Source organism: Lissotriton helveticus, chromosome 12 (genome assembly GCF_964261635.1).
Source record: "Lissotriton helveticus chromosome 12, aLisHel1.1, whole genome shotgun sequence".
In the NCBI taxonomy this organism is placed as follows: Eukaryota; Metazoa; Chordata; class Amphibia; order Caudata; family Salamandridae; genus Lissotriton; species Lissotriton helveticus.
In genome coordinates, this window is record NC_136073.1 from 131,953,988 (window position 1) to 131,980,109 (window position 26,122).

At 41.0% G+C, this 26,122-nt stretch overlaps 16 non-coding genes across 16 annotated transcripts; all 16 read right to left on the minus strand.

The window, feature by feature from the left end:
• Positions 1 to 236: 236 nt before the first annotated feature.
• Positions 237 to 318, minus strand: TRNAS-AGA (transfer RNA serine (anticodon AGA)). Its single transcript has one exon. It is a non-coding gene; the product is annotated as a tRNA-Ser (tRNA).
• Positions 319 to 3,173: 2,855 nt separating this feature from the next.
• TRNAS-AGA (transfer RNA serine (anticodon AGA)) lies at positions 3,174 to 3,255 on the minus strand. Its single transcript has one exon. It is a non-coding gene; the product is annotated as a tRNA-Ser (tRNA).
• A 1,653-nt stretch (positions 3,256 to 4,908) lies between these two features.
• Positions 4,909 to 4,990, minus strand: TRNAS-AGA (transfer RNA serine (anticodon AGA)). Its single transcript has one exon. It is a non-coding gene; the product is annotated as a tRNA-Ser (tRNA).
• Positions 4,991 to 6,638: 1,648 nt separating this feature from the next.
• On the minus strand, positions 6,639 to 6,720 carry TRNAS-AGA (transfer RNA serine (anticodon AGA)). Its single transcript has one exon. It is a non-coding gene; the product is annotated as a tRNA-Ser (tRNA).
• A 1,497-nt stretch (positions 6,721 to 8,217) lies between these two features.
• Positions 8,218 to 8,289, minus strand: TRNAH-GUG (transfer RNA histidin (anticodon GUG)). Its single transcript has one exon. It is a non-coding gene; the product is annotated as a tRNA-His (tRNA).
• Positions 8,290 to 9,570: 1,281 nt separating this feature from the next.
• Positions 9,571 to 9,652, minus strand: TRNAS-AGA (transfer RNA serine (anticodon AGA)). The gene has a single exon. It is a non-coding gene; the product is annotated as a tRNA-Ser (tRNA).
• Positions 9,653 to 11,305: 1,653 nt separating this feature from the next.
• On the minus strand, positions 11,306 to 11,387 carry TRNAS-AGA (transfer RNA serine (anticodon AGA)). The gene has a single exon. It is a non-coding gene; the product is annotated as a tRNA-Ser (tRNA).
• Positions 11,388 to 13,040: 1,653 nt separating this feature from the next.
• Positions 13,041 to 13,122, minus strand: TRNAS-AGA (transfer RNA serine (anticodon AGA)). Its single transcript has one exon. It is a non-coding gene; the product is annotated as a tRNA-Ser (tRNA).
• Positions 13,123 to 14,770: 1,648 nt separating this feature from the next.
• On the minus strand, positions 14,771 to 14,852 carry TRNAS-AGA (transfer RNA serine (anticodon AGA)). The gene has a single exon. It is a non-coding gene; the product is annotated as a tRNA-Ser (tRNA).
• A 1,498-nt stretch (positions 14,853 to 16,350) lies between these two features.
• On the minus strand, positions 16,351 to 16,422 carry TRNAH-GUG (transfer RNA histidin (anticodon GUG)). Its single transcript has one exon. It is a non-coding gene; the product is annotated as a tRNA-His (tRNA).
• A 1,281-nt stretch (positions 16,423 to 17,703) lies between these two features.
• TRNAS-AGA (transfer RNA serine (anticodon AGA)) lies at positions 17,704 to 17,785 on the minus strand. Its single transcript has one exon. It is a non-coding gene; the product is annotated as a tRNA-Ser (tRNA).
• A 1,653-nt stretch (positions 17,786 to 19,438) lies between these two features.
• TRNAS-AGA (transfer RNA serine (anticodon AGA)) lies at positions 19,439 to 19,520 on the minus strand. Its single transcript has one exon. It is a non-coding gene; the product is annotated as a tRNA-Ser (tRNA).
• A 1,648-nt stretch (positions 19,521 to 21,168) lies between these two features.
• Positions 21,169 to 21,250, minus strand: TRNAS-AGA (transfer RNA serine (anticodon AGA)). Its single transcript has one exon. It is a non-coding gene; the product is annotated as a tRNA-Ser (tRNA).
• A 1,497-nt stretch (positions 21,251 to 22,747) lies between these two features.
• TRNAH-GUG (transfer RNA histidin (anticodon GUG)) lies at positions 22,748 to 22,819 on the minus strand. The gene has a single exon. It is a non-coding gene; the product is annotated as a tRNA-His (tRNA).
• Positions 22,820 to 24,100: 1,281 nt separating this feature from the next.
• Positions 24,101 to 24,182, minus strand: TRNAS-AGA (transfer RNA serine (anticodon AGA)). The gene has a single exon. It is a non-coding gene; the product is annotated as a tRNA-Ser (tRNA).
• A 1,653-nt stretch (positions 24,183 to 25,835) lies between these two features.
• On the minus strand, positions 25,836 to 25,917 carry TRNAS-AGA (transfer RNA serine (anticodon AGA)). The gene has a single exon. It is a non-coding gene; the product is annotated as a tRNA-Ser (tRNA).
• Between the last annotated feature and the right edge of the window lie 205 nt (positions 25,918 to 26,122).

The following is a 26,122-nucleotide window of genomic DNA, read 5'->3' on the forward strand; positions in this document are numbered from 1 at the left end:
AGTAAGTTTCAAGTGCATGAATGGTATGACTGAGAGAGCCAGGGTATAATAATTTGAAGTGTTTGCACCAGCGCTAATGTAGGACGAGAGTTATAGCAAAGATATGAAAGGGGTAGCGATAATAAATATGTGAAAGGGCAATAGTGACACCAAAATAAGCCACCTATTTATAAAACTGACATGGAAGAAATTCTAAAGGTTAACTTCTGAAATTGTAGCCGATGTTAAAAGTTTCTCGTTGTTGGCAGGATTCGAACCGGCGTGGGGAGACCCCAATGGATTTCTAGTCCATAGCCTTAACCACTCGGCCACAACATCTGACTGTAAGTTTTGTGCAAATAATCTGTATGAAAGTTTTCAAGGTGTCCCACAGCAAATTCCTGGTATTCTGCAATGCACTTTTTTAAAATAATGTTTTTTTCAGCAGGCACATTCTCTCCTAAAAACAAAAATTGCATGAGTATATCTCTAGTTTGGAAAAGGATAGGCTTTCATGCATACTCTCATGTGGCACTCAAGTTTTTGGGACCCTATAGCACTCTGTTTTCGTGCTGCTTTTAGTCTATGGCCCATATTACAGAAGTCTACCATCTTGGAGTATTTGAGGCTCCTTTGTAAGTGCTTTATCTTTTTTACTTGAAGAGCTATATAATAAAGGGGTCAGGGAAAGATTGCATTTATGGAAGATAAAAGAAGGCACACTTGTCTCACCAAATGCCGTAGAGAAACCTGATGTTTTACTCATGTTATCCTTAGTTTGTTTTTGTTAGACCTTGCATTCTTAAGGTGGCCTCAACCCTACCTTATTGCTTTTCACCTACGCATTTTGCTGTATCTTTTTGTTGGCCTTAGGACTCTGATCACTTTATTGCTACTAATCAGTGCTGAAGTGCACGTGCTTCTTCCCTAATCATGTGTGTAATTGGAGTATACCTGACTGACAGATTTCATTGACTTGAAAGCCCCTTGTAAAGTGGTATACCATATACCCAGGAAGTGATTGTGCCGCCCAAAAAAGTATCATTTCAAACCTGTCTCAAGCCTGCTACTGCAGTGCCTGTGCTGCAGTGTACTGCCACTTCGACTTGCCATTTAAAACTACTTGCCAAGCCTTAAACTCCAATTATATTACATATAATTAACCAAAAGGTAGGCCCTAGGTAGTCCTAGGGGCATAATGCTATGTAAGTAAAAGGTAAGACATGTACTGTGGTAGTTTGCATGTCCTGGTAGTACAAAACAGTCTATTACATTTTTCACTACTGTGAGGTCTGCCCCTCTCATAGGTTAGCATTGGGTATTCCCTTATACTTTTAGGGGGGTAATTCCATATCAGAGAGGAGAAGCTTTATTTCTTTATTGATAAATCCTATTTACTGGTGAGGTTGGATTTAACTTTACTATTTTATAAATGCCATTTTTAGAGAGTGAGCATTTCTCTGCACTTACTGCTCTATTTGCCTGAAAACCTGTCTCCAATTGACGTCTGGATTGGGCTGCGAGACAGCTGCATTTGTGCATTCCCTCTAGACAGCCACAACACAGGTCACTCAACTGCAACTGCATTCATCTGCATTCTGATTGGCATGGGGGAGAGCTCCATTCCCCCACCGCAAATAGGTTCAAGAACGATAATTTATGTCAGTAGGTACAATATAGCTACATCTTATAATCATGTGTGTTAAAATAATTTGTCGTTAGATCGTTTAAATATTTTAAAGGATCTGTTTTTAATAGACATTTTACAAAAACAACTGGTACATTTGGTAATTCTGTAAAAGAAAAACCCAACTGCCGTGACATTGCCAACCACAATGCCGTGACTCGGATTCGAACCGAGGTTGCTGCGGCCACAACGCAGAGTACTAACCACTATATGATCACGGCGAGCTACTTGGGCTCAATAACATACAGTGACATGGAGAATTTATAATTCGGAACACTCAGGGAACTCCTGTGATAGGCTGAATGTGTTCATTGCTTCCTCATTCCTTATACAAAGGCTTTGTCTCCTCAGTGGTTGATAGGCTGAAACTGTTTCCTGGCCGCCTACTTGTGAACTGCCAGGAGTCAAAGATCACACATACACTTGTGGGCCTGTGATGGGACACCAATGCAGAGAAACACACCTGGCGCAGATCTTCTATTCTGTCTAGTAGACCTGCATCTCCCCTGTACCTCCTCAAGCCATCTGTATGTGAAGCAAGAAAGAGTTAAGGAGCGGTCCATCTACACTTTTATAGGGAGGATGCTGCCGTGAGCTCCTCCCAGCTAATCACACAAACAGCAGTAAAGCAAGATAACTACACAGTTAGGGGGGACTGCATGGTTAGGTTTTTGAGGAATTATTGAAACTGACCTCAGTGACCCATGATCAGAGCTGTGGCTAATGACTGCGCGCCCAATTATGATGAAGCAAGCACCATGGCTCGTAGGGGCCCCACAACACGCTTTTCTTAGCTCATTGAATTAAAGTATAAACCTCTGCCATGTATGAGTGGTAAAGGCTTGTTAATTTGGTTGCTTTTCCAATTCACGTCTGACAACAAGATGAAGGAACATTGGGGCATCAGAAGCTTTGGAAAGTAGCCACCAACCTCAGAGAAAGAGAGAAAGAGGGAAAAGGCAGTATGAGGTGTGGAGAAAACAGCAGCAGGTACAAGGAGCTCAAATGAGATTAATGGCGCCTAAATAGAGCACATAAAGGAACAGTTACAAATCTAAGAAAAGGGAAAGAAAGACTAGGAAAAAAACACGGAAAGAGCCTGTAGATAAAATTCTCTTCCTGGGACAGCAGGCTAAGAGAAATTACACAGGGAGCAGTTAAGCTTGTAACACGGGGAGAATAGAAAAGAAAATGCAGTTTTATGAAGTGTGTTTGCCTAATCCAGCAAGCACTTTTGTTTTATTTTTCTATTTGCTTCTTTTATTGGTAAAGTAAGTTTCAAGTGCATGAATGGTATGACTGAGAGAGCCAGGGTATAATAATTTGAAGTGTTTGCACCAGCGCTAATGTAGGACGAGAGTTATAGAAAAGATATGAAAGGGGTAGCGATAATAAATATGTGAAAGGGCAATAGTGACACCAAAATAAGCCACCTATTTATAAAACTGACATGGAAGAAATTCTAAAGGTTAACTTCTGAAATTGTAGCCGATGTTAAAAAGCTTCTCGTTGTTGGCAGGATTTGAACCTGCGCGGGGGGACCCCAATGGATTTCTAGTCCATCGCCTTAACCACTCGGCCACAACAACTGACTTTAAGTTTTGTGCAAATAATCTGTATGAAAGTTTTCAAGGTGTGCCACAGCAAATTCATGATATCCTGCAATGCACTTTTTAAAAATAATGTTTTTTTCAGCAGGCACATTCTCTCCTAAAAACAAAAATAAGGCTACATCTTATAATCATGTGTGTTTAAATAATTTGTCAGTAGATCGTTTAAATATTTTAAAGGATCTGTTTTTAATTGACATTTTACAAAAACACCTGGTACATTTGGTAATTCTGTAAAAGAAAAACCCAACTGCCGTGACATTGCCAACCACAACGCCGTGACTCGGATTCAAGCCGAGGTTGCTGCAGCCACAACGCAGAGTACTAACCACTATACGATCACGGCGAGCTACTTGGGCTCAATAACATACAGTGACATGGAGAATTTATAATTCGAAACACTCAGGGAACTCCAGTGATAGGCTGAATGTGTTCATTGCTTCCTCATTCCTTATACAAAGGCTTTGTCTCCTCAGTGGTTGATAGGCTGAAACCGTTTCCTGGCCGCCTGCTTGTGAACTGCCAGAAGTCAAAGATCACACATACACTTGTGGGCCTGTGATGGGACACCAATGCAGAGAAACACACCTGGCGCAGATCTTCTGTTTTGTCTATTAGACCTGCATCTCCCCTGTACCTCCTCAAGCCATCTGTATGTGAAGCAAGAAAAAGTTAAGGAGCGGTCCATCTACACTTTTATAGGGAGGATGCTGCCGTGAGCTCCTCCCAGCTAATCACACAAACAGCAGTAAAGCAAGATAACTACACAGTTAGGGGGGACTGCATGGTTAGGTTTTTGAGGAATTATTGAAACTGACCTCAGTGACCCATGATCAGAGCTGTGGCTAATGACTGCGCGCCCAATTATGATGAAGCAAGCACCATGGCTCGTAGGGGCCCCACAACACGCTTTTCTTAGCTCATTGAATTAAAGTATAAACCTCTGCCATGTATGAGTGGTAAAGGCTTGTTAATTTGGTTGCTTTTCCAATTCACGTCTGACAACAAGATGAAGGAACATTGGGGCATCAGAAGCTTTGGAAAGTAGCCACCAACCTCAGAGAAAGAGAGAAAGAGGGAAAAGGCAGTATGAAGTGTGGAGAAAACAGCAGCAGGTACAAGGAGCTCAAATGAGATTAATTGCGCCTAAATAGAGCACATAAAGGAACAGTTACAAATCTAAGAAAAGGGAAAGACAGACTAGGAAAAAAACACGGAAAGAGCCTGTAGATAAAATTCTCTTCCTGGGACAGCAGGCTAAGAGAAATTACACAGGGAGCAGTTAAGCTTGTAACACGGGGAGAATAGAAAAGAAAATGCAGTTTTATGAAGTGTGTTTGCCTAATCCAGCAAGCACTTTTGTTTTATTTTTCTATTTGCTTCTTTTATTGGTAAAGTAAGTTTCAAGTGCATCAATGGTATGACTGAGAGAGCCAGGGTATAATAATTTGAAGTGTTTGCACCAGCGCTAATGTAGGACGAGAGTTATAGCAAAGATATGAAAGGGGTAGCGATAATAAATATGTGAAAGGGCAATAGTGACACCAAAATAAGCCACCTATTTATAAAACTGACATGGAAGAAATTCTAAAGGTTAACTTCTGAAATTGTAGCCGATGTTAAAAAGCTTCTCGTTGTTGGCAGGATTTGAACCTGCGCGGGGGGACCCCAATGGATTTCTAGTCCATCGCCTTAACCACTCGGCCACAACAACTAACTGTAAGTTTTGTGCAAATAATCTGTATGAAAGTTTTCAAGGTGTGCCACAGCAAATTCCTGATATCCTGCAATGCACTTTTTAAAAATAATGTTTTTTTCAGCAGGCACATTCTCTCCTAAAAACAAAAATAAGGCTACATCTTATAATCATGTGTGTTTAAATAATTTGTCAGTAGATCGTTTAAATATTTTAAAGGATCTGTTTTTAATAGACATTTTACAAAAACACCTGGTACATTTGGTAATTCTGTAAAAGAAAAACCCAACTGCTGTGACATTGCCAACCACAATGCCATGACTCGGATTCAAACCGAGGTTGCTGCAGCCACAACGCAGAGTACTAACCACTATACGATCACGGCGAGCTACTTGGGATCAATAACATACAGTGACATGGAGAATTTATAATTCGAAACACTCGGGGAACTCCAGTGATAGGCTGAATGTGTTCATTGCTTCCTCATTCCTTATACAAAGGCTTTGTCTCCTCAGTGGTTGATAGGCTGAAACCGTTTCCTGGCCGCCTGCTTGTAAACTGCCAGAAGTCAAAGATCACACATACACTTGTGGGCCTGTGATGGTACACCAATGCAGAGAAACACACCTGGCGCAGATCTTCTATTCTGTCTATTAGACCTGCATCTCCCCTGTACCTCCTCAAGCCATCTGCATGTGAAGCAAGAAAAAGTTAAGGAGCGGTCCATCTACACTTTTATAGGGAGGATGCTGCCGTGAGCTCCTCCCAGCTAATCACACAAACAGCAGTAAAGCAAGATAACTACACAGTTAGGGGGGACTGCATGGTTAGGTTTTTGAGGAATTATTGAAACTGACCTCAGTGACCCATGATCAGAGCTGTGGCTAATGACTGCGCGCCCAATTATGATGAAGCAAGCACCATGGCTCGTAGGGTCCCCACAACACGCTTTTCTTAGCTCAATTAAAGTATAAACCTCTGCCATGTATGAGTGGTAAAGGCTTGTTAATTTGGTTGCTTTTCCAATTCACGTCTGACAACAAGATGAAGGAACATTGGGGCATCAGAAGCTATGGAAAGTAGCCACCAACCTCAGAGAAAGAGAGAAAGAGGGAAAAGGCAGTATGAGGTGTGGAGAAAACAGCAGCAGGTACAAGGAGCTCAAATGAGATTAATGGCGCCTAAATAGAGCACATGAAGGAACAGTTACAAATCTAAGAAAAGGGAAAGAAAGACTAGGAAAAAAACACGGAAAGAGCCTGTAGATAAAATTCTCTTCCTGGGACAGCAGGCTAAGAGAAATTACACAGGGAGCAGTTAAGCTTGTAACACGGGGAGAATAGAAAAGAAAATGCAGTTTTATGAAGTGTGTTTGCCTAATTCAGGAAGCACTTTTGTTTTATTTTTCTATTTGCTTCTTTTATTGGTAAAGTAAGTTTCAAGTGCATGAATGGTATGACTGAGAGAACCAGGGTATAATAATTTGAAGTGTTTGCACCAGCGCTAATGTAGGTTGAGAGTTATAGCAAAGATATGAAAGGGGTAGCGATAATAAATATGTGAAAGGGCAATAGTGACACCAAAATAAGCCACCTATTTATAAAACTGACATGGAAGAAATTCTAAAGGTTAACTTCTGAAATTGTAGCCGATGTTAAAAGTTTCTCGTTGTTGGCAGGATTCGAACCTGCGTGGGAAGACCCCAATGGATTTCTAGTCCATTGCCTTAACCACTCGGCCACAACAACTGACTGTAAGTTTTGTGCAAATAATCTGTATGAAAGTTTTCAAGGTGTCCCACAGCAAATTCCTGGTATTCTGCAATGCACTTTTTTAAAATAATGTTTTTTTCAGCAGGCACATTCTCTCCTAAAAACAAAAATTGCATGAGTATATCTCTAGTTTGGAAAAGGATACGCTTTCATGCATACTCTCATGTGGCACTCAAGTTTTTGGGACCCTATTGCACTCTGTTTTCGTGCTGCTTTTAGTCTATGGCCCATATTACAGAAGTCTACCATCTTTGAGTATTTGAGGCTCCTTTGTAAGTGCTTTATCTTTTTTACTTGAAGAGATATATAATAAAGGGGTCAGGGAAAGATTGCATTTATGGAAGATAAAAGAAGGCACACTTGTCTCACCAAATGCCGTAGAGAAACCTGATGTTTTACTCATGTTATCCTTAGTTTGTTTTTGTTAGACCTTGCATTCTTAAGGTGGCCTCAACCCTACCTTATTGCTTTTCACCTACGCATTTTGCTGTATCTTTTTGTTGGCCTTAGGACTCTGATCACTTTATTGCTACTAATCAGTGCTGAAGTGCACGTGATTCTTCCCTAATCATGTGTGTAATTGGAGTATACCTGACTGACAGATTTCATTGACTTGAAAGCCCCTTGTAAAGTGGTATACCATATACCCAGGAACTGATTGTGCCGCCCAAAAAAGTATCATTTCAAACCTGTCTCAAGCCTGCTACTGCAGTGCCTGTGCTGCAGTGTACTGCCACTTCGACTTGCCATTTAAAACTACTTGCCAAGCCTTAAACTCCAATTTTATTACATATAATTAACCAAAAGGTAGGCCCTAGGTAGTCCTAGGGGCATCATGCTATGTAAGTAAAAGGTAAGACATGTACTGTGGTAGTTTGCATGTCCTGGTAGTACAAAACAGTCTATTACATTTTTCACTACTGTGAGGTCTGCCCCTCTCATAGGTTAGCATTGGGTATTCCCTTATACTTTTTGGGGGGTAATTCCATATCAGAGAGGAGAAGCTTTATTTATTGATTGATAAATCCTATTTACTGGTGAGGTTGGATTTAACTTTACTATTTCATAAATGCCATTGTTAGAGAGTGAGCATTTCTCTGCACTTACTGCTCTATTTGCCTGAAAACCTGTCTCCAATTGACGTCTGGATTGGGATGCGAGACAGCTACATTTGTGCATTCCCTCTAGACAGCCACAACACAGGTCACTCAACTGCAACTGCATTCATCTGAATTCTGATTGGCATGGGGGAGAGCTCCATTCCCCCACCTCAAATAGGTTCAAGAACGATAATTTATGTCAGTAGGTACAATATAGCTACATCTTATAATCATGTGTGTTAAAATAATTTGTCGTTAGATCGTTTAAATATTTTAAAGGATCTGTTTTTAATAGACATTTTACAAAAACAACTGGTACATTTGGTAATTCTGTAAAAGAAAAACCCAACTGCTGTGACATTGCCAACCACAATGCCGTGACTCGGAGTCGAACCGAGGTTGCTGCGGCCACAACGCAGAGTACTAACCACTATACGATCACGGCTAGCTACTTGGGCTCAATAACATACAGTGACATGGAGAATTTGTAATTCGGAACACTCAGGGAACTCCTGTGATAGGCTGAATGTGTTCATTGCTTCCTCATTCCTTATACAAAGGCTTTGTCTCCTCAGTGGTTGATAGGCTGAAACTGTTTCCTGGCCGCCTGCTTGTGAACTGCCAGGAGTCAAAGATCACACATACACTTGTGGGCCTGTGATGGGACACCAATGCAGAGAAACACACCTGGCGCAGATCTTCTATTCTGTCTAGTAGACCTGCATCTCCCCTGTACCTCCTCAAGCCATCTGTATGTGAAGCAAGAAAGAGTTAAGGAGCGGTCCATCTACACTTTTATAGGGAGGATGCTGCCGTGAGCTCCTCCCAGCTAATCACACAAACAGCAGTAAAGCAAGATAACTACACAGTTAGGGGGGACTGCATGGTTAGGTTTTTGAGGAATTATTGAAACTGATCTCAGTGACCCATGATCAGAGCTGTGGCTAATGACTGCGTGCCTAATTATGATGAAGCAAGCACCATGGCTCGTAGGGGCCCCACAACACGCTTTTCTTAGCTCAATTAAAGTAGAAACCTCTGCCATATATGAGTGGTAAAGGCTTGTTAATTTGGTTGCTTTTCCAATTCACGTCTGACAACAAGATGAAGGAACATTGGGGCATCAGAAGCTTTGGAAAGTAGCCACCAACCTCAGAGAAAGAGAGAAAGAGGGAAATGCAGTATGAGGTGTGGAGAAAACAGCAGCAGGTACAAGGAGCTCAAATGAGATTAATGGCGCCTAAATAGAGCACGTAAAGGAACAGTTACAAATCTAAGAAAAGGGAAAGAAAGACTAGGAAAAAAACACGGAAAGAGCCTGTAGATAAAATTCTCTTCCTGGGACAGCAGGCTAAGAGAAATTACACAGGGAGCAGTTAAGCTTGTAACACGGAGAGAATAGAAAAGAAAATGCAGTTTTATGAAGTGTGTTTGCCTAATCCAGCAAGCACTTTTGTTTTATTTTTCTATTTGCTTCTTTTATTGGTAAAGTAAGTTTCAAGTGCATGAATGGTATGACTGAGAGAGCCAGGGTATAATAATTTGAAGTGTTTGCACCAGCGCTAATGTAGGACGAGAGTTATAGCAAAGATATGAAAGGGGTAGCGATAATAAATATGTGAAAGGGCAATAGTGACACCAAAATAAGCCACCTATTTATAAAACTGACATGGAAGAAATTCTAAAGGTTAACTTCTGAAATTGTAGCCGATGTTAAAAAGCTTCTCGTTGTTGGCAGGATTTGAACCTGCGCGGGGGGACCCCAATGGATTTCTAGTCCATCGCCTTAACCACTCGGCCACAACAACTGACTGTAAGTTTTGTGCAAATAATCTGTATGAAAGTTTTCAAGGTGTGCCACAGCAAATTCCTGATATCCTGCAATGCACTTTTTAAAAATAATGTTTTTTTCAGCAGGCACATTCTCTCCTAAAAACAAAAATAAGGCTACATCTTATAATCATGTGTGTTTAAATAATTTGTCAGTAGATCGTTTAAATATTTTAAAGGATCTGTTTTTAATTGACATTTTACAAAAACACCTGGTACATTTGGTAATTCTGTAAAAGAAAAACCCAACTGCCGTGACATTGCCAACCACAACGCCGTGACTCGGATTCAAGCCGAGGTTGCTGCAGCCACAACGCAGAGTACTAACCACTATACGATCACGGCGAGCTACTTGGGCTCAATAACATACAGTGACATGGAGAATTTATAATTCGAAACACTCAGGGAACTCCAGTGATAGGCTGAATGTGTTCATTGCTTCCTCATTCCTTATACAAAGGCTTTGTCTCCTCAGTGGTTGATAGGCTGAAACCGTTTCCTGGCCGCCTGCTTGTGAACTGCCAGAAGTCAAAGATCACACATACACTTGTGGGCCTGTGATGGGACACCAATGCAGAGAAACACACCTGGCGCAGATCTTCTGTTTTGTCTATTAGACCTGCATCTCCCCTGTACCTCCTCAAGCCATCTGTATGTGAAGCAAGAAAAAGTTAAGGAGCGGTCCATCTACACTTTTATAGGGAGGATGCTGCCGTGAGCTCCTCCCAGCTAATCACACAAACAGCAGTAAAGCAAGATAACTACACAGTTAGGGGGGACTGCATGGTTAGGTTTTTGAGGAATTATTGAAACTGACCTCAGTGACCCATGATCAGAGCTGTGGCTAATGACTGCGCGCCCAATTATGATGAAGCAAGCACCATGGCTCGTAGGGGCCCCACAACACGCTTTTCTTAGCTCATTGAATTAAAGTATAAACCTCTGCCATGTATGAGTGGTAAAGGCTTGTTAATTTGGTTGCTTTTCCAATTCACGTCTGACAACAAGATGAAGGAACATTGGGGCATCAGAAGCTTTGGAAAGTAGCCACCAACCTCAGAGAAAGAGAGAAAGAGGGAAAAGGCAGTATGAAGTGTGGAGAAAACAGCAGCAGGTACAAGGAGCTCAAATGAGATTAATTGCGCCTAAATAGAGCACATAAAGGAACAGTTACAAATCTAAGAAAAGGGAAAGAAAGACTAGGAAAAAAACACGGAAAGAGCCTGTAGATAAAATTCTCTTCCTGGGACAGCAGGCTAAGAGAAATTACACAGGGAGCAGTTAAGCTTGTAACATGGGGAGAATAGAAAAGAAAATGCAGTTTTATGAAGTGTGTTTGCCTAATCCAGCAAGCACTTTTGTTTTATTTTTCTATTTGCTTCTTTTATTGGTAAAGTAAGTTTCAAGTGCATCAATGGTATGACTGAGAGAGCCAGGGTATAATAATTTGAAGTGTTTGCACCAGCGCTAATGTAGGACGAGAGTTATAGCAAAGATATGAAAGGGGTAGCGATAATAAATATGTGAAAGGGCAATAGTGACACCAAAATAAGCCACCTATTTATAAAACTGACATGGAAGAAATTCTAAAGGTTAACTTCTGAAATTGTAGCCGATGTTAAAAAGCTTCTTGTTGTTGGCAGGATTTGAACCTGCGTGGGGGGACCCCAATGGATTTCTAGTCCATCGCCTTAACCACTCGGCCACAACAACTAACTGTAAGTTTTGTGCAAATAATCTGTATGAAAGTTTTCAAGGTGTGCCACAGCAAATTCCTGATATCCTGCAATGCACTTTTTAAAAATAATGTTTTTTTCAGCAGGCACATTCTCTCCTAAAAACAAAAATAAGGCTACATCTTATAATCATGTGTGTTTAAATAATTTGTCAGTAGATCGTTTAAATATTTTAAAGGATCTGTTTTTAATAGACATTTTACAAAAACACCTGGTACATTTGGTAATTCTGTAAAAGAAAAACCCAACTGCTGTGACATTGCCAACCACAATGCCATGACTCGGATTCGTACCGAGGTTGCTGCAGCCACAACGCAGAGTACTAACCACTATACGATCACGGCGAGCTACTTGGGATCAATAACATACAGTGACATGGAGAATTTATAATTCGAAACACTCAGGGAACTCCAGTGATAGGCTGAATGTGTTCATTGCTTCCTCATTCCTTATACAAAGGCTTTGTCTCCTCAGTGGTTGATAGGCTGAAACCGTTTCCTGGCCGCCTGCTTGTAAACTGCCAGAAGTCAAAGATCACACATACACTTGTGGGCCTGTGATGGGACACCAATGCAGAGAAACACACCTGGCGCAGATCTTCTGTTTTGTCTATTAGACCTGCATCTCCCCTGTACCTCCTCAAGCCATCTGTATGTGAAGCAAGAAAAAGTTAAGGAGCGGTCCATCTACACTTTTATAGGGAGGATGCTGCCGTGAGCTCCTCCCAGCTAATCACACAAACAGCAGTAAAGCAAGATAACTACACAGTTAGGGGGGACTGCATGGTTAGGTTTTTGAGGAATTATTGAAACTGACCTCAGTGACCCATGATCAGAGCTGTGGCTAATGACTGCGCGCCCAATTATGATGAAGCAAGCACCATGGCTCGTAGGGGCCCCACAACACGCTTTTCTTAGCTCATTGAATTAAAGTATAAACCTCTGCCATGTATGAGTGGTAAAGGCTTGTTAATTTGGTTGCTTTTCCAATTCACGTCTGACAACAAGATGAAGGAACATTGGGGCATCAGAAGCTTTGGAAAGTAGCCACCAACCTCAGAGAAAGAGAGAAAGAGGGAAAAGGCAGTATGAAGTGTGGAGAAAACAGCAGCAGGTACAAGGAGCTCAAATGAGATTAATTGCGCCTAAATAGAGCACATAAAGGAACAGTTACAAATCTAAGAAAAGGGAAAGAAAGACTAGGAAAAAAACACGGAAAGAGCCTGTAGATAAAATTCTCTTCCTGGGACAGCAGGCTAAGAGAAATTACACAGGGAGCAGTTAAGCTTGTAACACGGGGAGAATAGAAAAGAAAATGCAGTTTTATGAAGTGTGTTTGCCTAATCCAGCAAGCACTTTTGTTTTATTTTTCTATTTGCTTCTTTTATTGGTAAAGTAAGTTTCAAGTGCATCAATGGTATGACTGAGAGAGCCAGGGTATAATAATTTGAAGTGTTTGCACCAGCGCTAATGTAGGACGAGAGTTATAGCAAAGATATGAAAGGGGTAGCGATAATAAATATGTGAAAGGGCAATAGTGACACCAAAATAAGCCACCTATTTATAAAACTGACATGGAAGAAATTCTAAAGGTTAACTTCTGAAATTGTAGCCGATGTTAAAAAGCTTCTTGTTGTTGGCAGGATTTGAACCTGCGTGGGGGGACCCCAATGGATTTCTAGTCCATCGCCTTAACCACTCGGCCACAACAACTAACTGTAAGTTTTGTGCAAATAATCTGTATGAAAGTTTTCAAGGTGTGCCACAGCAAATTCCTGATATCCTGCAATGCACTTTTTAAAAATAATGTTTTTTTCAGCAGGCACATTCTCTCCTAAAAACAAAAATAAGGCTACATCTTATAATCATGTGTGTTTAAATAATTTGTCAGTAGATCGTTTAAATATTTTAAAGGATCTGTTTTTAATAGACATTTTACAAAAACACCTGGTACATTTGGTAATTCTGTAAAAGAAAAACCCAACTGCTGTGACATTGCCAACCACAATGCCATGACTCGGATTCGTACCGAGGTTACTGCAGCCACAACGCAGAGTACTAACCACTATACGATCACGGCGAGCTACTTGGGATCAATAACATACAGTGACATGGAGAATTTATAATTCGAAACACTCAGGGAACTCCAGTGATAGGCTGAATGTGTTCATTGCTTCCTCATTCCTTATACAAAGGCTTTGTCTCCTCAGTGGTTGATAGGCTGAAACCGTTTCCTGGCCGCCTGCTTGTAAACTGCCAGAAGTCAAAGATCACACATACACTTGTGGGCCTGTGATGGTACACCAATGCAGAGAAACACACCTGGCGCAGATCTTCTATTCTGTCTATTAGACCTGCATCTCCCCTGTACCTCCTCAAGCCATCTGCATGTGAAGCAAGAAAAAGTTAAGGAGCGGTCCATCTACACTTTTATAGGGAGGATGCTGCCGTGAGCTCCTCCCAGCTAATCACACAAACAGCAGTAAAGCAAGATAACTACACAGTTAGGGGGGACTGCATGGTTAGGTTTTTGAGGAATTATTGAAACTGACCTCAGTGACCCATGATCAGAGCTGTGGCTAATGACTGCGCGCCCAATTATGATGAAGCAAGCACCATGGCTCGTAGGGGCCCCACAACACGCTTTTCTTAGCTCAATTAAAGTATAAACCTCTGCCATGTATGAGTGGTAAAGGCTTGTTAATTTGGTTGCTTTTCCAATTCACGTCTGACAACAAGATGAAGGAACATTGGGGCATCAGAAGCTATGGAAAGTAGCCACCAACCTCAGAGAAAGAGAGAAAGAGGGAAAAGGCAGTATGAGGTGTGGAGAAAACAGCAGCAGGTACAAGGAGCTCAAATGAGATTAATGGCGCCTAAATAGAGCACATGAAGGAACAGTTACAAATCTAAGAAAAGGGAAAGAAAGACTAGGAAAAAAACACGGAAAGAGCCTGTAGATAAAATTCTCTTCCTGGGACAGCAGGCTAAGAGAAATTACACAGGGAGCAGTTAAGCTTGTAACACGGGGAGAATAGAAAAGAAAATGCAGTTTTATGAAGTGTGTTTGCCTAATCCAGGAAGCACTTTTGTTTTATTTTTCTATTTGCTTCTTTTATTGGTAAAGTAAGTTTCAAGTGCATGAATGGTATGACTGAGAGAACCAGGGTATAATAATTTGAAGTGTTTGCACCAGCGCTAATGTAGGATGAGAGTTATAGCAAAGATATGAAAGGGGTAGCGATAATAAATATGTGAAAGGGCAATAGTGACACCAAAATAAGCCACCTATTTATAAAACTGACATGGAAGAAATTCTAAAGGTTAACTTCTGAAATTGTAGCCGATGTTAAAAGTTTCTCGTTGTTGGCAGGATTCGAACCTGCGTGGGAAGACCCCAATGGATTTCTAGTCCATTGCCTTAACCACTCGGCCACAACAACTGACTGTAAGTTTTGTGCAAATAATCTGTATGAAAGTTTTCAAGGTGTCCCACAGCAAATTCCTGGTATTCTGCAATGCACTTTTTTAAAAATAATGTTTTTTTCAGCAGGCACATTCTCTCCTAAAAACAAAAATTGCATGAGTATATCTCTAGTTTGGAAAAGGATACGCTTTCATGCATACTCTCATGTGGCACTCAAGTTTTTGGGACCCTATTGCACTCTGTTTTCGTGCTGCTTTTAGTCTATGGCCCATATTACAGAAGTCTACCATCTTTGAGTATTTGAGGCTCCTTTGTAAGTGCTTTATCTTTTTTACTTGAAGAGATATATAATAAAGGGGTCAGGGAAAGATTGCATTTATGGAAGATAAAAGAAGGCACACTTGTCTCACCAAATGCCGTAGAGAAACCTGATGTTTTACTCATGTTATCCTTAGTTTGTTTTTGTTAGACCTTGCATTCTTAAGGTGGCCTCAACCCTACCTTATTGCTTTTCACCTACGCATTTTGCTGTATCTTTTTGTTGGCCTTAGGACTCTGATCACTTTATTGCTACTAATCAGTGCTGAAGTGCACGTGCTTCTTCCCTAATCATGTGTGTAATTGGAGTATACCTGACTGACAGATTTCATTGACTTGAAAGCCCCTTGTAAAGTGGTATACCATATACCCAGGAACTGATTGTGCCGCCCAAAAAAGTATCATTTCAAACCTGTCTCAAGCCTGCTACTGCAGTGCCTGTGCTGCAGTGTACTGCCACTTCGACTTGCCATTTAAAACTACTTGCCAAGCCTTAAACTCCAATTTTATTACATATAATTAACCAAAAGGTAGGCCCTAGGTAGTCCTAGGGGCATCATGCTATGTAAGTAAAAGGTAAGACATGTACTGTGGTAGTTTGCATGTCCTGGTAGTACAAAACAGTCTATTACATTTTTCACTACTGTGAGGTCTGCCCCTCTCATAGGTTAGCATTGGGTATTCCCTTATACTTTTTGGGGGGTAATTCCATATCAGAGAGGAGAAGCTTTATTTATTGATTGATAAATCCTATTTACTGGTGAGGTTGGATTTAACTTTACTATTTCATAAATGCCATTGTTAGAGAGTGAGCATTTCTCTGCACTTACTGCTCTATTTGCCTGAAAACCTGTCTCCAATTGACGTCTGGATTGGGCTGCGAGACAGCTACATTTGTGCATTCCCTCTAGACAGCCACAACACAGGTCACTCAACTGCAACTGCATTCATCTGAATTCTGATTGGCATGGGGGAGAGCTCAATTCCCCCACCTCAAATAGGTTCAAGAACGATAATTTATGTCAGTAGGTACAATATAGCTACATCTTATAATCATGTGTGTTAAAATAATTTGTCGTTAGATCGTTTAAATATTTTAAAGGATCTGTTTTTAATAGACATTTTACAAAAACAACTGGTACATTTGGTAATTCTGTAAAAGAAAAACCCAACTGCTGTGACATTGCCAACCACAATGCCGTGACTCGGAGTCGAACCGAGGTTGCTGCGGCCACAACGCAGAGTACTAACCACTATACGATCACGGCTAGCTACTTGGGCTCAATAACATACAGTGACATGGAGAATTTGTAATTCGGAACACTCAGGGAACTCCTGTGATAGGCTGAATGTGTTCATTGCTTCCTCATTCCTTATACAAAGGCTTTGTCTCCTCAGTGGTTGATAGGCTGAAACTGTTTCCTGGCCGCCTGCTTGTGAACTGCCAGGAGTCAAAGATCACACATACACTTGTGGGCCTGTGATGGGACACCAATGCAGAGAAACACACCTGGCGCAGATCTTCTATTCTGTCTAGTAGACCTGCATCTCCCCTGTACCTCCTCAAGCCATCTGTATGTGAAGCAAGAAAGAGTTAAGGAGCGGTCCATCTACACTTTTATAGGGAGGATGCTGCCGTGAGCTCCTCCCAGCTAATCACACAAACAGCAGTAAAGCAAGATAACTACACAGTTAGGGGGGACTGCATGGTTAGGTTTTTGAGGAATTATTGAAACTGATCTCAGTGACCCATGATCAGAGCTGTGGCTAATGACTGCGTGCCTAATTATGATGAAGCAAGCACCATGGCTCGTAGGGGCCCCACAACACGCTTTTCTTAGCTCAATTAAAGTAGAAACCTCTGCCATATATGAGTGGTAAAGGCTTGTTAATTTGGTTGCTTTTCCAATTCACGTCTGACAACAAGATGAAGGAACATTGGGGCATCAGAAGCTTTGGAAAGTAGCCACCAACCTCAGAGAAAGAGAGAAAGAGGGAAATGCAGTATGAGGTGTGGAGAAAACAGCAGCAGGTACAAGGAGCTCAAATGAGATTAATGGCGCCTAAATAGAGCACGTAAAGGAACAGTTACAAATCTAAGAAAAGGGAAAGAAAGACTAGGAAAAAAACACGGAAAGAGCCTGTAGATAAAATTCTCTTCCTGGGACAGCAGGCTAAGAGAAATTACACAGGGAGCAGTTAAGCTTGTAACACGGAGAGAATAGAAAAGAAAATGCAGTTTTATGAAGTGTGTTTGCCTAATCCAGCAAGCACTTTTGTTTTATTTTTCTATTTGCTTCTTTTATTGGTAAAGTAAGTTTCAAGTGCATGAATGGTATGACTGAGAGAGCCAGGGTATAATAATTTGAAGTGTTTGCACCAGCGCTAATGTAGGACGAGAGTTATAGCAAAGATATGAAAGGGGTAGCGATAATAAATATGTGAAAGGGCAATAGTGACACCAAAATAAGCCACCTATTTATAAAACTGACATGGAAGAAATTCTAAAGGTTAACTTCTGAAATTGTAGCCGATGTTAAAAAGCTTCTCGTTGTTGGCAGGATTTGAACCTGCGCGGGGGGACCCCAATGGATTTCTAGTCCATCGCCTTAACCACTCGGCCACAACAACTAACTGTAAGTTTTGTGCAAATAATCTGTATGAAAGTTTTCAAGGTGTGCCACAGCAAATTCCTGATATCCTGCAATGCACTTTTTAAAAATAATGTTTTTTTCAGCAGGCACATTCTCTCCTAAAAACAAAAATAAGGCTACATCTTATAATCATGTGTGTTTAAATAATTTGTCAGTAGATCGTTTAAATATTTTAAAGGATCTGTTTTTAATTGACATTTTACAAAAACACCTGGTACATTTGGTAATTCTGTAAAAGAAAAACCCAACTGCCGTGACATTGCCAACCACAACGCCGTGACTCGGATTCAAGCCGAGGTTGCTGCAGCCACAACGCAGAGTACTAACCACTATACGATCACGGCGAGCTACTTGGGCTCAATAACATACAGTGACATGGAGAATTTATAATTCGAAACACTCAGGGAACTCCAGTGATAGGCTGAATGTGTTCATTGCTTCCTCATTCCTTATACAAAGGCTTTGTCTCCTCAGTGGTTGATAGGCTGAAACCGTTTCCTGGCCGCCTGCTTGTGAACTGCCAGAAGTCAAAGATCACACATACACTTGTGGGCCTGTGATGGGACACCAATGCAGAGAAACACACCTGGCGCAGATCTTCTGTTTTGTCTATTAGACCTGCATCTCCCCTGTACCTCCTCAAGCCATCTGTATGTGAAGCAAGAAAAAGTTAAGGAGCGGTCCATCTACACTTTTATAGGGAGGATGCTGCCGTGAGCTCCTCCCAGCTAATCACACAAACAGCAGTAAAGCAAGATAACTACACAGTTAGGGGGGACTGCATGGTTAGGTTTTTGAGGAATTATTGAAACTGACCTCAGTGACCCATGATCAGAGCTGTGGCTAATGACTGCGCGCCCAATTATGATGAAGCAAGCACCATGGCTCGTAGGGGCCCCACAACACGCTTTTCTTAGCTCATTGAATTAAAGTATAAACCTCTGCCATGTATGAGTGGTAAAGGCTTGTTAATTTGGTTGCTTTTCCAATTCACGTCTGACAACAAGATGAAGGAACATTGGGGCATCAGAAGCTTTGGAAAGTAGCCACCAACCTCAGAGAAAGAGAGAAAGAGGGAAAAGGCAGTATGAAGTGTGGAGAAAACAGCAGCAGGTACAAGGAGCTCAAATGAGATTAATTGCGCCTAAATAGAGCACATAAAGGAACAGTTACAAATCTAAGAAAAGGGAAAGAAAGACTAGGAAAAAAACACGGAAAGAGCCTGTAGATAAAATTCTCTTCCTGGGACAGCAGGCTAAGAGAAATTACACAGGGAGCAGTTAAGCTTGTAACACGGGGAGAATAGAAAAGAAAATGCAGTTTTATGAAGTGTGTTTGCCTAATCCAGCAAGCACTTTTGTTTTATTTTTCTATTTGCTTCTTTTATTGGTAAAGTAAGTTTCAAGTGCATCAATGGTATGACTGAGAGAGCCAGGGTATAATAATTTGAAGTGTTTGCACCAGCGCTAATGTAGGACGAGAGTTATAGCAAAGATATGAAAGGGGTAGCGATAATAAATATGTGAAAGGGCAATAGTGACACCAAAATAAGCCACCTATTTATAAAACTGACATGGAAGAAATTCTAAAGGTTAACTTCTGAAATTGTAGCCGATGTTAAAAAGCTTCTCGTTGTTGGCAGGATTTGAACCTGCGCGGGGGGACCCCAATGGATTTCTAGTCCATCGCCTTAACCACTCGGCCACAACAACTAACTGTAAGTTTTGTGCAAATAATCTGTATGAAAGTTTTCAAGGTGTGCCACAGCAAATTCCTGATATCCTGCAATGCACTTTTTAAAAATAATGTTTTTTTCAGCAGGCACATTCTCTCCTAAAAACAAAAATAAGGCTACATCTTATAATCATGTGTGTTTAAATAATTTGTCAGTAGATCGTTTAAATATTTTAAAGGATCTGTTTTTAATAGACATTTTACAAAAACACCTGGTACATTTGGTAATTCTGTAAAAGAAAAACCCAACTGCTGTGACATTGCCAACCACAATGCCATGACTCGGATTCAAACCGAGGTTGCTGCAGCCACAACGCAGAGTACTAACCACTATACGATCACGGCGAGCTACTTGGGATCAATAACATACAGTGACATGGAGAATTTATAATTCGAAACACTCAGGGAACTCCAGTGATAGGCTGAATGTGTTCATTGCTTCCTCATTCCTTATACAAAGGCTTTGTCTCCTCAGTGGTTGATAGGCTGAAACCGTTTCCTGGCCGCCTGCTTGTAAACTGCCAGAAGTCAAAGATCACACATACACTTGTGGGCCTGTGATGGTACACCAATGCAGAGAAACACACCTGGCGCAGATCTTCTATTCTGTCTATTAGACCTGCATCTCCCCTGTACCTCCTCAAGCCATCTGCATGTGAAGCAAGAAAAAGTTAAGGAGCGGTCCATCTACACTTTTATAGGGAGGATGCTGCCGTGAGCTCCTCCCAGCTAATCACACAAACAGCAGTAAAGCAAGATAACTACACAGTTAGGGGGGACTGCATGGTTAGGTTTTTGAGGAATTATTGAAACTGACCTCAGTGACCCATGATCAGAGCTGTGGCTAATGACTGCGCGCCCAATTATGATGAAGCAAGCACCATGGCTCGTAGGGTCCCCACAACACGCTTTTCTTAGCTCAATTAAAGTATAAACCTCTGCCATGTATGAGTGGTAAAGGCTTGTTAATTTGGTTGCTTTTCCAATTCACGTCTGACAACAAGATGAAGGAACATTGGGGCATCAGAAGCTATGGAAAGTAGCCACCAACCTCAGAGAAAGAGAGAAAGAGGGAAAAGGCAGTATGAGGTGTGGAGAAAACAGCAGCAGGTACAAGGAGCTCAAATGAGATTAATGGCGCCTAAATAGAGCACATGAAGGAACAGTTACAAATCTAAGAAAAGGGAAAGAAAGACTAGGAAAAAAACACGGAAAGAGCCTGTAGATAAAATTCTCTTCCTGGGACAGCAGGCTAAGAGAAATTACACAGGGAGCAGTTAAGCTTGTAACACGGGGAGAATAGAAAAGAAAATGCAGTTTTATGAAGTGTGTTTGCCTAATTCAGGAAGCACTTTTGTTTTATTTTTCTATTTGCTTCTTTTATTGGTAAAGTAAGTTTCAAGTGCATGAATGGTATGACTGAGAGAACCAGGGTATAATAATTTGAAGTGTTTGCACCAGCGCTAATGTAGGTTGAGAGTTATAGCAAAGATATGAAAGGGGTAGCGATAATAAATATGTGAAAGGGCAATAGTGACACCAAAATAAGCCACCTATTTATAAAACTGACATGGAAGAAATTCTAAAGGTTAACTTCTGAAATTGTAGCCGATGTTAAAAGTTTCTCGTTGTTGGCAGGATTCGAACCTGCGTGGGAAGACCCCAATGGATTTCTAGTCCATTGCCTTAACCACTCGGCCACAACAACTGACTGTAAGTTTTGTGCAAATAATCTGTATGAAAGTTTTCAAGGTGTCCCACAGCAAATTCCTGGTATTCTGCAATGCACTTTTTTAAAATAATGTTTTTTTCAGCAGGCACATTCTCTCCTAAAAACAAAAATTGCATGAGTATATCTCTAGTTTGGAAAAGGATACGCTTTCATGCATACTCTCATGTGGCACTCAAGTTTTTGGGACCCTATTGCACTCTGTTTTCGTGCTGCTTTTAGTCTATGGCCCATATTACAGAAGTCTACCATCTTTGAGTATTTGAGGCTCCTTTGTAAGTGCTTTATCTTTTTTACTTGAAGAGATATATAATAAAGGGGTCAGGGAAAGATTGCATTTATGGAAGATAAAAGAAGGCACACTTGTCTCACCAAATGCCGTAGAGAAACCTGATGTTTTACTCATGTTATCCTTAGTTTGTTTTTGTTAGACCTTGCATTCTTAAGGTGGCCTCAACCCTACCTTATTGCTTTTCACCTACGCATTTTGCTGTATCTTTTTGTTGGCCTTAGGACTCTGATCACTTTATTGCTACTAATCAGTGCTGAAGTGCACGTGATTCTTCCCTAATCATGTGTGTAATTGGAGTATACCTGACTGACAGATTTCATTGACTTGAAAGCCCCTTGTAAAGTGGTATACCATATACCCAGGAACTGATTGTGCCGCCCAAAAAAGTATCATTTCAAACCTGTCTCAAGCCTGCTACTGCAGTGCCTGTGCTGCAGTGTACTGCCACTTCGACTTGCCATTTAAAACTACTTGCCAAGCCTTAAACTCCAATTTTATTACATATAATTAACCAAAAGGTAGGCCCTAGGTAGTCCTAGGGGCATCATGCTATGTAAGTAAAAGGTAAGACATGTACTGTGGTAGTTTGCATGTCCTGGTAGTACAAAACAGTCTATTACATTTTTCACTACTGTGAGGTCTGCCCCTCTCATAGGTTAGCATTGGGTATTCCCTTATACTTTTTGGGGGGTAATTCCATATCAGAGAGGAGAAGCTTTATTTATTGATTGATAAATCCTATTTACTGGTGAGGTTGGATTTAACTTTACTATTTCATAAATGCCATTGTTAGAGAGTGAGCATTTCTCTGCACTTACTGCTCTATTTGCCTGAAAACCTGTCTCCAATTGACGTCTGGATTGGGATGCGAGACAGCTACATTTGTGCATTCCCTCTAGACAGCCACAACACAGGTCACTCAACTGCAACTGCATTCATCTGAATTCTGATTGGCATGGGGGAGAGCTCCATTCCCCCACCTCAAATAGGTTCAAGAACGATAATTTATGTCAGTAGGTACAATATAGCTACATCTTATAATCATGTGTGTTAAAATAATTTGTCGTTAGATCGTTTAAATATTTTAAAGGATCTGTTTTTAATAGACATTTTACAAAAACAACTGGTACATTTGGTAATTCTGTAAAAGAAAAACCCAACTGCTGTGACATTGCCAACCACAATGCCGTGACTCGGAGTCGAACCGAGGTTGCTGCGGCCACAACGCAGAGTACTAACCACTATACGATCACGGCTAGCTACTTGGGCTCAATAACATACAGTGACATGGAGAATTTGTAATTCGGAACACTCAGGGAACTCCTGTGATAGGCTGAATGTGTTCATTGCTTCCTCATTCCTTATACAAAGGCTTTGTCTCCTCAGTGGTTGATAGGCTGAAACTGTTTCCTGGCCGCCTGCTTGTGAACTGCCAGGAGTCAAAGATCACACATACACTTGTGGGCCTGTGATGGGACACCAATGCAGAGAAACACACCTGGCGCAGATCTTCTATTCTGTCTAGTAGACCTGCATCTCCCCTGTACCTCCTCAAGCCATCTGTATGTGAAGCAAGAAAGAGTTAAGGAGCGGTCCATCTACACTTTTATAGGGAGGATGCTGCCGTGAGCTCCTCCCAGCTAATCACACAAACAGCAGTAAAGCAAGATAACTACACAGTTAGGGGGGACTGCATGGTTAGGTTTTTGAGGAATTATTGAAACTGATCTCAGTGACCCATGATCAGAGCTGTGGCTAATGACTGCGTGCCTAATTATGATGAAGCAAGCACCATGGCTCGTAGGGGCCCCACAACACGCTTTTCTTAGCTCAATTAAAGTAGAAACCTCTGCCATATATGAGTGGTAAAGGCTTGTTAATTTGGTTGCTTTTCCAATTCACGTCTGACAACAAGATGAAGGAACATTGGGGCATCAGAAGCTTTGGAAAGTAGCCACCAACCTCAGAGAAAGAGAGAAAGAGGGAAATGCAGTATGAGGTGTGGAGAAAACAGCAGCAGGTACAAGGAGCTCAAATGAGATTAATGGCGCCTAAATAGAGCACGTAAAGGAACAGTTACAAATCTAAGAAAAGGGAAAGAAAGACTAGGAAAAAAACACGGAAAGAGCCTGTAGATAAAATTCTCTTCCTGGGACAGCAGGCTAAGAGAAATTACACAGGGAGCAGTTAAGCTTGTAACACGGAGAGAATAGAAAAGAAAATGCAGTTTTATGAAGTGTGTTTGCCTAATCCAGCAAGCACTTTTGTTTTATTTTTCTATTTGCTTCTTTTATTGGTAAAGTAAGTTTCAAGTGCATGAATGGTATGACTGAGAGAGCCAGGGTATAATAATTTGAAGTGTTTGCACCAGCGCTAATGTAGGACGAGAGTTATAGCAAAGATATGAAAGGGGTAGCGATAATAAATATGTGAAAGGGCAATAGTGACACCAAAATAAGCCACCTATTTATAAAACTGACATGGAAGAAATTCTAAAGGTTAACTTCTGAAATTGTAGCCGATGTTAAAAAGCTTCTCGTTGTTGGCAGGATTTGAACCTGCGCGGGGGGACCCCAATGGATTTCTAGTCCATCGCCTTAACCACTCGGCCACAACAACTGACTGTAAGTTTTGTGCAAATAATCTGTATGAAAGTTTTCAAGGTGTGCCACAGCAAATTCCTGATATCCTGCAATGCACTTTTTAAAAATAATGTTTTTTTCAGCAGGCACATTCTCTCCTAAAAACAAAAATAAGGCTACATCTTATAATCATGTGTGTTTAAATAATTTGTCAGTAGATCGTTTAAATATTTTAAAGGATCTGTTTTTAATTGACATTTTACAAAAACACCTGGTACATTTGGTAATTCTGTAAAAGAAAAACCCAACTGCCGTGACATTGCCAACCACAACGCCGTGACTCGGATTCAAGCCGAGGTTGCTGCAGCCACAACGCAGAGTACTAACCACTATACGATCACGGCGAGCTACTTGGGCTCAATAACATACAGTGACATGGAGAATTTATAATTCGAAACACTCAGGGAACTCCAGTGATAGGCTGAATGTGTTCATTGCTTCCTCATTCCTTATACAAAGGCTTTGTCTCCTCAGTGGTTGATAGGCTGAAACCGTTTCCTGGCCGCCTGCTTGTGAACTGCCAGAAGTCAAAGATCACACATACACTTGTGGGCCTGTGATGGGACACCAATGCAGAGAAACACACCTGGCGCAGATCTTCTGTTTTGTCTATTAGACCTGCATCTCCCCTGTACCTCCTCAAGCCATCTGTATGTGAAGCAAGAAAAAGTTAAGGAGCGGTCCATCTACACTTTTATAGGGAGGATGCTGCCGTGAGCTCCTCCCAGCTAATCACACAAACAGCAGTAAAGCAAGATAACTACACAGTTAGGGGGGACTGCATGGTTAGGTTTTTGAGGAATTATTGAAACTGACCTCAGTGACCCATGATCAGAGCTGTGGCTAATGACTGCGCGCCCAATTATGATGAAGCAAGCACCATGGCTCGTAGGGGCCCCACAACACGCTTTTCTTAGCTCATTGAATTAAAGTATAAACCTCTGCCATGTATGAGTGGTAAAGGCTTGTTAATTTGGTTGCTTTTCCAATTCACGTCTGACAACAAGATGAAGGAACATTGGGGCATCAGAAGCTTTGGAAAGTAGCCACCAACCTCAGAGAAAGAGAGAAAGAGGGAAAAGGCAGTATGAAGTGTGGAGAAAACAGCAGCAGGTACAAGGAGCTCAAATGAGATTAATTGCGCCTAAATAGAGCACATAAAGGAACAGTTACAAATCTAAGAAAAGGGAAAGAAAGACTAGGAAAAAAACACGGAAAGAGCCTGTAGATAAAATTCTCTTCCTGGGACAGCAGGCTAAGAGAAATTACACAGGGAGCAGTTAAGCTTGTAACACGGGGAGAATAGAAAAGAAAATGCAGTTTTATGAAGTGTGTTTGCCTAATCCAGCAAGCACTTTTGTTTTATTTTTCTATTTGCTTCTTTTATTGGTAAAGTAAGTTTCAAGTGCATCAATGGTATGACTGAGAGAGCCAGGGTATAATAATTTGAAGTGTTTGCACCAGCGCTAATGTAGGACGAGAGTTATAGCAAAGATATGAAAGGGGTAGCGATAATAAATATGTGAAAGGGCAATAGTGACACCAAAATAAGCCACCTATTTATAAAACTGACATGGAAGAAATTCTAAAGGTTAACTTCTGAAATTGTAGCCGATGTTAAAAAGCTTCTTGTTGTTGGCAGGATTTGAACCTGCGTGGGGGGACCCCAATGGATTTCTAGTCCATCGCCTTAACCACTCGGCCACAACAACTAACTGTAAGTTTTGTGCAAATAATCTGTATGAAAGTTTTCAAGGTGTGCCACAGCAAATTCCTGATATCCTGCAATGCACTTTTTAAAAATAATGTTTTTTTCAGCAGGCACATTCTCTCCTAAAAACAAAAATAAGGCTACATCTTATAATCATGTGTGTTTAAATAATTTGTCAGTAGATCGTTTAAATATTTTAAAGGATC